Source organism: Sorex araneus, chromosome 11 (assembly GCF_027595985.1).
Source record: "Sorex araneus isolate mSorAra2 chromosome 11, mSorAra2.pri, whole genome shotgun sequence".
NCBI lineage: Eukaryota > Metazoa > Chordata > Mammalia > Eulipotyphla > Soricidae > Sorex > Sorex araneus.
The window spans coordinates 23660173-23666733 of record NC_073312.1 but is presented as its reverse complement, the minus strand read 5'-3'; the positions used below and the strand labels follow the sequence as shown (position 1 = coordinate 23666733).

The window sequence follows — 6561 nt, the reverse complement described above, 5'->3', positions numbered from 1 at the left end:
TCAGGCCTTGGGGTGGGGGCTGCCCTGGGGGTGGGGCAGCGGGGCTGAGGGGCTCTGGGGCGTCAGGGCACGGAACTGCTCCTCTGCCGTGGTGGTCTGCTGAAGCAGTCGGGGCACTCTGAAAGTGGCAGGAGGCTGAAGAGACAGTATAGCGGGAGGGCACTTGCCTTGCACACTTCACGCCGGGGTTCAGTCCTTGGCATCCACTAAGGTCCCCCGGCCTGGCAAGAGTGATCCTGAGCACAGAGCCAAGAGGAAGCCCTGAGCACCACTGGGTGTGGCCCAAAGATGGGGGCCGGGGGCAGGGCGGGGGCGGGGAAGCAGAAAATGCCCAGGACCGGAAGTCGAGAACTTCACGTGCAGTGGCCAGCAAGGGGCCCGGATCATTCCTTCCATTTCCCAGAGGAGCCCAGGGCAGAGCTTGCTGGGCTCCCTCAGAGCCGGGGCGGAGCTGCAGGGGTCCGACCAGAGCACTGAGAATGAGCACGAGAATGGAACAGCCTGGGGGCGAGGAGTACCGAGCCAGAGCTCCTGTTCCAGCTCTTATTGTTTATTATTTGTCAGGGAAGGGGCGCACACCCAGAGCTGTTCAGGCAGACTCCTGGCTCTGTGCTCAGGGGTCACTCCCGGTGGACTCAGGAGACCATAAGAGGTGGCGGGGAATGAACCCAAGTTGTGCTCCTGCCTTAACCGCTGTCCTGTTGCTCCAGCCCCCGACTCCAGTTCTTCCAAGACCTCAGGAAACACAACTTCCTGAGGCCTCAGTTTTCTCATCTGAAAAATGGTGCCGGGGTTGAGGAGACAGCTCCATATTACAGCCCGGCACCTCCCTGGCAGGGACCCAAAGCACTGTCCACGGGTAGCCCAGAGAACCGCCACCAGGTGTGGCCCCTTAAGGAAATCAAACCAAAACTGCTGGGCCGTAGAGCACCTATCCTGCGTGTGCGTGAGGGCCTGAGCCCGAGCGCAGAAAAAACAAAACCCAAACAGATTTAAAATGAAACATGGACGGCCTTTCCTTTCCCCGTCAGCAGCATGGCGACCGCCATCTGTAAGGCCCACTAGAAAGAGGCACGAGCTTGCAGTGACCGGATACTAGGGAGATCTCGGGATGGGGGGCGTTACCGGCGCTGCTCTCCACCCAGATGTGACCCTAGCGGCCGCACATGAGCGGCCCCTCTGTTGCTGAACGCCCATGATCCAGAGGCCAACTAACTACTTTCAGCATCCAGCGGCTTCTTGCAGAAATGCCTCTAGACTGTGACTAAACTATGGCCCCATGCTGCCCCGGGAGGGGAAAGGTTTTTCTCTCTCAGCCTTTCCTAACCCTGGCGCGGGGTGGCGACCGCCATCTTATAAGGCCCGCTAAACAGAGGTACGAGCTTGCAATGATGCGACTTCTGGCAGAAATTTCTCTGGAGTTGATTACTAAAATACCAGAAATCCAAAACCTCATATGCTCTTTATTCTCAGCAATGGAAAACAAACTGTCAAATGATGCTTTTTGGACAGGTCTGATTATTGGGGGGAAATTCCAAATAATAATAGTGAGTTTTCTGTTGACACATTGAATGTAATCAAAGAGAAAGTAAAGTGAAAATCATCAGCCACAGAGGCAGGGGGTGGGGTGGGGTGGGAGGCATACTAGGGTTCTTGGTGGTGGAATGTGGGCACTGGTGAAGGGACGAGCGTTTCATCATTGCATGTCTGAGACTTAAGCCTGAAAGCTTTGTAACTTTTCACATGGTGAGTCAATAAAAAAATTTTAAAAAATAAAACGAAACCTGGAGCCCATCAGAAGACTCAGCCCGAAGGCAGAGCAGCCACGGAGCTGGCGCCACCCACCCGGATGGCACCCACAGAGGCTGGCTGCCGGAGAGGCGCCCCTGAGGGTGTTCGGAGGGAGTGTCCCTCACTAGGACCCATCTCTGAGAAACTCAAAGTGCTGAAACTTGTCAGGACTCAGAAGGACTCAGCCTGGCGCCCCACACATACAAGCATCATGGACGCGTGTGCCAGTGTCAATTTTACTATTATTATAAGACATGAAAAACTGTCCCCGCCGACCCAGACCCCAAGGCTGATCTACTCAGACTCAGACTCTTTTTTTTTTTTTTTTTTGCTTTTTGAGTCACACTCGGCGATGCACAGAGTTTACTCCTGGCTCTGCACTCAGGAATTACTCCTGGCGGTGCTCAGGGGACGATATGGGATGCTGGGAATCAAACCCGAGTTGACCCCGTGCAAGGCAAATGCCCTACTGCTCCAGCCGTCTACTCAGACTCTTGCTCCTCGGTTTGTCCCCCATGAACACAGCACCAGGGTTTGCAGGGGGCAGGGTGGTGGGAGGCCCCACTCAGCCCCAGCCCGGGACTTGCTTTCCAGCAGCTGCTGGGAGGAGCTGAACCCACACAGCCCAGAGGGCAGCGCCTTAGTGTACACGAGATCACACCCAGAAACGTGACTGGGGTGTCAGCTCTTGCAGGGCAGCGGGCCGGCCTTGGCATGCCCCCAGTAGAGAAAGTGGGGATCTCAGCTCTGGGGGGCTAAGGGGCCCTGGGATACCCCCGCTAGCCAGCTCGCAGCTACTTTCACGTGGCTTCAGGTGCCGGGATCTCTACACTTGTGTGTGTTGGGGCTGGCGGGGGTCAGGGGCCGCGGGGCGGGGGGCCCGGTGGCTGAGGCCACCCCCCCCAAGAGTGCCGCGGGGCCCACAAGGCCGAGGGGCGGTTTGCTGGAGCACCAGGTACTCAGGAGGCGGTCCACTTGCTCGCGGCTGGAGACTGCGCGCAGGTGCGCCGGGCCGTCGGGGGGCTCGGGCAGGGCCGGGGGCTGGGCCGCCGGGTGGGCAGCGGGCCGGCGCAGGCCCCGCGCCCGCATCTCGCTCTGCACGCTCTGGAAGAAGTGCAGCACGCAGCGGTGCGCCAAGTCCCGCGCATGCTCGCAGCACGTCTCGTCGAAGAGCTTCTGCTCCAGGCCCACGTAGTTGCTCCAGTAGCGGTGCTGCAGGAAGAGCGTCTGGTCGAAGCAGGGCCGCAGGCAGCGCGCCAGGAAGGCCAGGGTGATGAGCAGCAGGGTGATGGCCCAGCCCATGGCCTGTGGGAGGGCAAGCGAGACAGGGCGAGTGGGCAGCACCGAGTGTCCGCGGCCTCTCCTTTAGGGATCCCGCCTGCCCTTCCGCAGATTGACGCATCTGCCCATGCGTCATCCCTCCTGATAGCCACCTCCGTCCACCCCCATCCTCCCATTCCTTCATCTATTCAACCATCCCTCCCCGATCTGTCCATCAGACGTCCTCTCCAGTCCGCCCTCCCCCAACCATTGTCTCAACACCACCGACCCAGTCCCTGACTGTAGGAGAACATGGGGTTTGTCCTTTTAGCCTTACCACAGGGAGCTTTAGTTTAGACTCTCCCTGAGACACTCCCATTCCTTTGTTTATCTGTAAACTCTTCTCTGCACCCTCTTTCCCAAATAGTTAATCACCCTTTCCCTAATCAGATTCTGTTATCTGGAAGATCAGATCCTTCTAAGGACTCTGAACTTGTACTGTAAATTAGTGTCTTTTGCATAGTTTACCTTAAAGCAATGGCCTCTCTGTATGGACAGAGGAAGACAGTTAATATGATGCTTGTAACTTGGGAGTTGATTGACTCCGATAATATTTACCCCTGGGCATCTGCTTTCTCGACTCAGTTGCCCTTAGTTCCAGCACCCCTAAAGCAGGGTCCCGACGAGGGACGGAATGGACCCAGGGCAAGCTGTAAGCTACCCTGGCATCAAAATGGCCAGGCCAAAGCACCACAATACTCAACTATAAGTTGAGAGCATGGTCATGGACAAATGCTGTCATGATCCAAAGGTAACGATGACACTAGGACCCTGCTGGGGTTAGGAAGACTAACCTGACCTGAGGACTGTGATCTGGAATCTATAGTGAGATGCCCTAAGGAAAAACCAAACTTTATATCTCTTACTGTGTTCATGCAGAATGACATTGCTAGAAATATTAGAAGTAGATTTTCTATAACTATTTAAGCAGATTATTAGCTCACACCCTGATACACCCTTGTTTGGACCCCCACTCTTGAGCGGATCTCCCTAGATGAGATTTCCTTACATGAGGTTTTTTTAATCTCCTCGAGAAATGGTTTTACCCTTCTTTGTTGATTTGTTAATATTCAACCCACCTTTGTGTCACCACCCTATGTTATTTGCTATATAAACTAAGACTGTGGGGCACTGAGGGGAGACAGAAGAAGATGACAGGAGACAGAGAAAGAAGACAGAGGAGACAGAGGAAGAAGACAGGAGAGACAGAAGAAGACAGAGGAGACAGAGGAAGAAGAGAGAAGAGACAGAAGAGACAGAAGAAGACGACACAAGAGAAGACACAGAAGATGCACGGGAAGACACAGAAGCGAAGGAGACAATAGACAGATTAGAAGACAGGAGAGACAAAAGAAGGGGATAGAGGAAGATCCAGAGAGATATCTAGAACTGGGAGAGAAGCAGAGAGAGAGAACGAAATAAACTGATCGAGCAACCAGTTTGGCCTTCTTCCTTCCGTTGCCTGCCTTGACCAACAGCCACACACGGTGGTTCCAGAGCACCGATCGCGGGCAGTGAGACAGAGCCACCGAAAGAGCCTGCGAGTGCGCACTCCCCTCGGCGAGCTTTAGTTTTTTACACCTGACCATCCCCCATCCCCATCCCCAACCTTGACCATCCATCATCCCATCCCCCAAGTATCATCCCACCCCCACCATCAACCATCCCTCAAACATCCTCCATCCCCCAACCATCCTCCCATCCCCAAACCATCTCCCACCCCCCAACCATCACCCCATCCCTCAACCATCGCTCCATTACAACCATGGCCCCATCCCTCAACCATCACCCCATCCTTCAACCATGGCCCCATCCCCCAACTATCTCCCCGTCCTTCTATGCAGACATTTTTGTTCTCTCAACCTTCACATCTCTATTCTTTCATCCTTCCTTCCGCATCTCTACTCAGCCCTCCATCTTCCCACCATTTACCTCCCCGTCTCCCCCAACAGGAAACCAGAATGTTACCCCCAAATATTCCTGTTTGTCATAAAACTGATGGGAAGGGGCCCGAGGGAGCCTAAAGAGCTGGAACAAAGGCCTTGCAGTGGGAGCCTGGGTCGGACCCCGGCATGCCCACCAGGCACACTGGGAGTGACCCCCACACTGAGCTGTAAAGAGCCCCTGAACACCTCCAGGTGGGGTCCCCAAACGAAAACCAGAACCCAAATCCAGGCAAAGTATTTCAAACATGGTTAGAAGCAGCAAACACTGAAACAGTTCTACCTTTCCCCCTTTCACCTCGAGTCAGGTTGTAAATTCTCCCGGAGATTCTTAGTGAAGCAGCAGCTCATGGGGCGGGAGTGACGCTCAGGGGTGCTGCCTTGCGTGCGGCTAACTTGAGCCTGATCTTTAGCACCACCTCTTGTCCCCTGAGCACCACCCAGGGTTGCTCCTGAGCACAGAGCGAGGAATGGCCCCGGCGCACTGCACGGTGTGACCCTAAACACCCACTACTCTGCAAGCAAGAGAGAAGCCACCCCGCTAGTTTTCTAATGCGTTTACCTCTGCGCAGTTTCTGCCTTTCAAAACCCAGAGCTGCTCTCGTTTGTCGCGTTTTTCCTCTAAAGGTGCCACTCTTTGTTGAAGACACTACAGAGGCCAGCATTTTAAGCCTTTGCTTTTAGTTTCCTTCCTAGCTTTACGTTTGTCTTGCTTGGTTTTACTCTTGTTAGTCATTTTTTATTAGCGGCTCAGCTGAAAGCCTGAGTTTTTCCTTTCCTGCACTCCTGCCCATCCATCCATCTATCTACCCACTCGTCCATCCCTCCATCTACCCACCCATCCAACCAACCGTCACACACCCATCCACCCACCCCACCTATATGTCCACCCAGCTTTTGGGTCCTATGTATCACCCCATCTGAGCATGCCCTGTTCTGTATTTTGATGGAGATAATGGACCCCAGTCTTTGCCCTCAGAGGTCACATTTTAGCAGGAAAAATATGGGCATGTCGAAGTGTCTTGTGGATGGATATACAAGGGACATGGGAGTTCAGAGAAAGGAACCCCTTAATCTGAACCTGGGGGACCTGGAAACTGAGGTTCTGGCTGGGAGCTGAGGTGACAGTTGCACGGGAGACAGCCAGGGGAGCAGCCATCCGGCGGCAGGGTGAGGGGAACTGTGAGGAACTGAGGCTGGAGCTGATGCCGTGTGGCCTTCCCTCCCTCACACGCGCCCTCCCGCCCGGAGTGATGGTCATGAGCTGGCAGCGCCCGGACCCTCCACAAGCACAGAGCTGTGTCTCTGCAGTGCCCTGGAGCATGGCCGAGGGGGTGGACACCTGCTGTCCACATGCACGGCAGAGAGCCTGCACCTCCAACCCCGCCCTGAACAAGGACCCCCAGGACTCTCCCACTCCTCACCTGCGTGTCTCCGGCGGGAAGCCCGCCAGGACATAACTGTCCCTCCTCAGCCCACCCCAGGCCCGGGAGGGCAGGCTGAATTA

At 55.2% G+C, this 6561-nt stretch overlaps 1 pseudogene; it reads right to left on the bottom strand.

The window, feature by feature from the left end:
- The window catches only part of LOC129399392 (calcium homeostasis modulator protein 3-like), a 7860-nt pseudogene continuing 1299 nt past the window's right edge, over nt 1–6561 (bottom strand).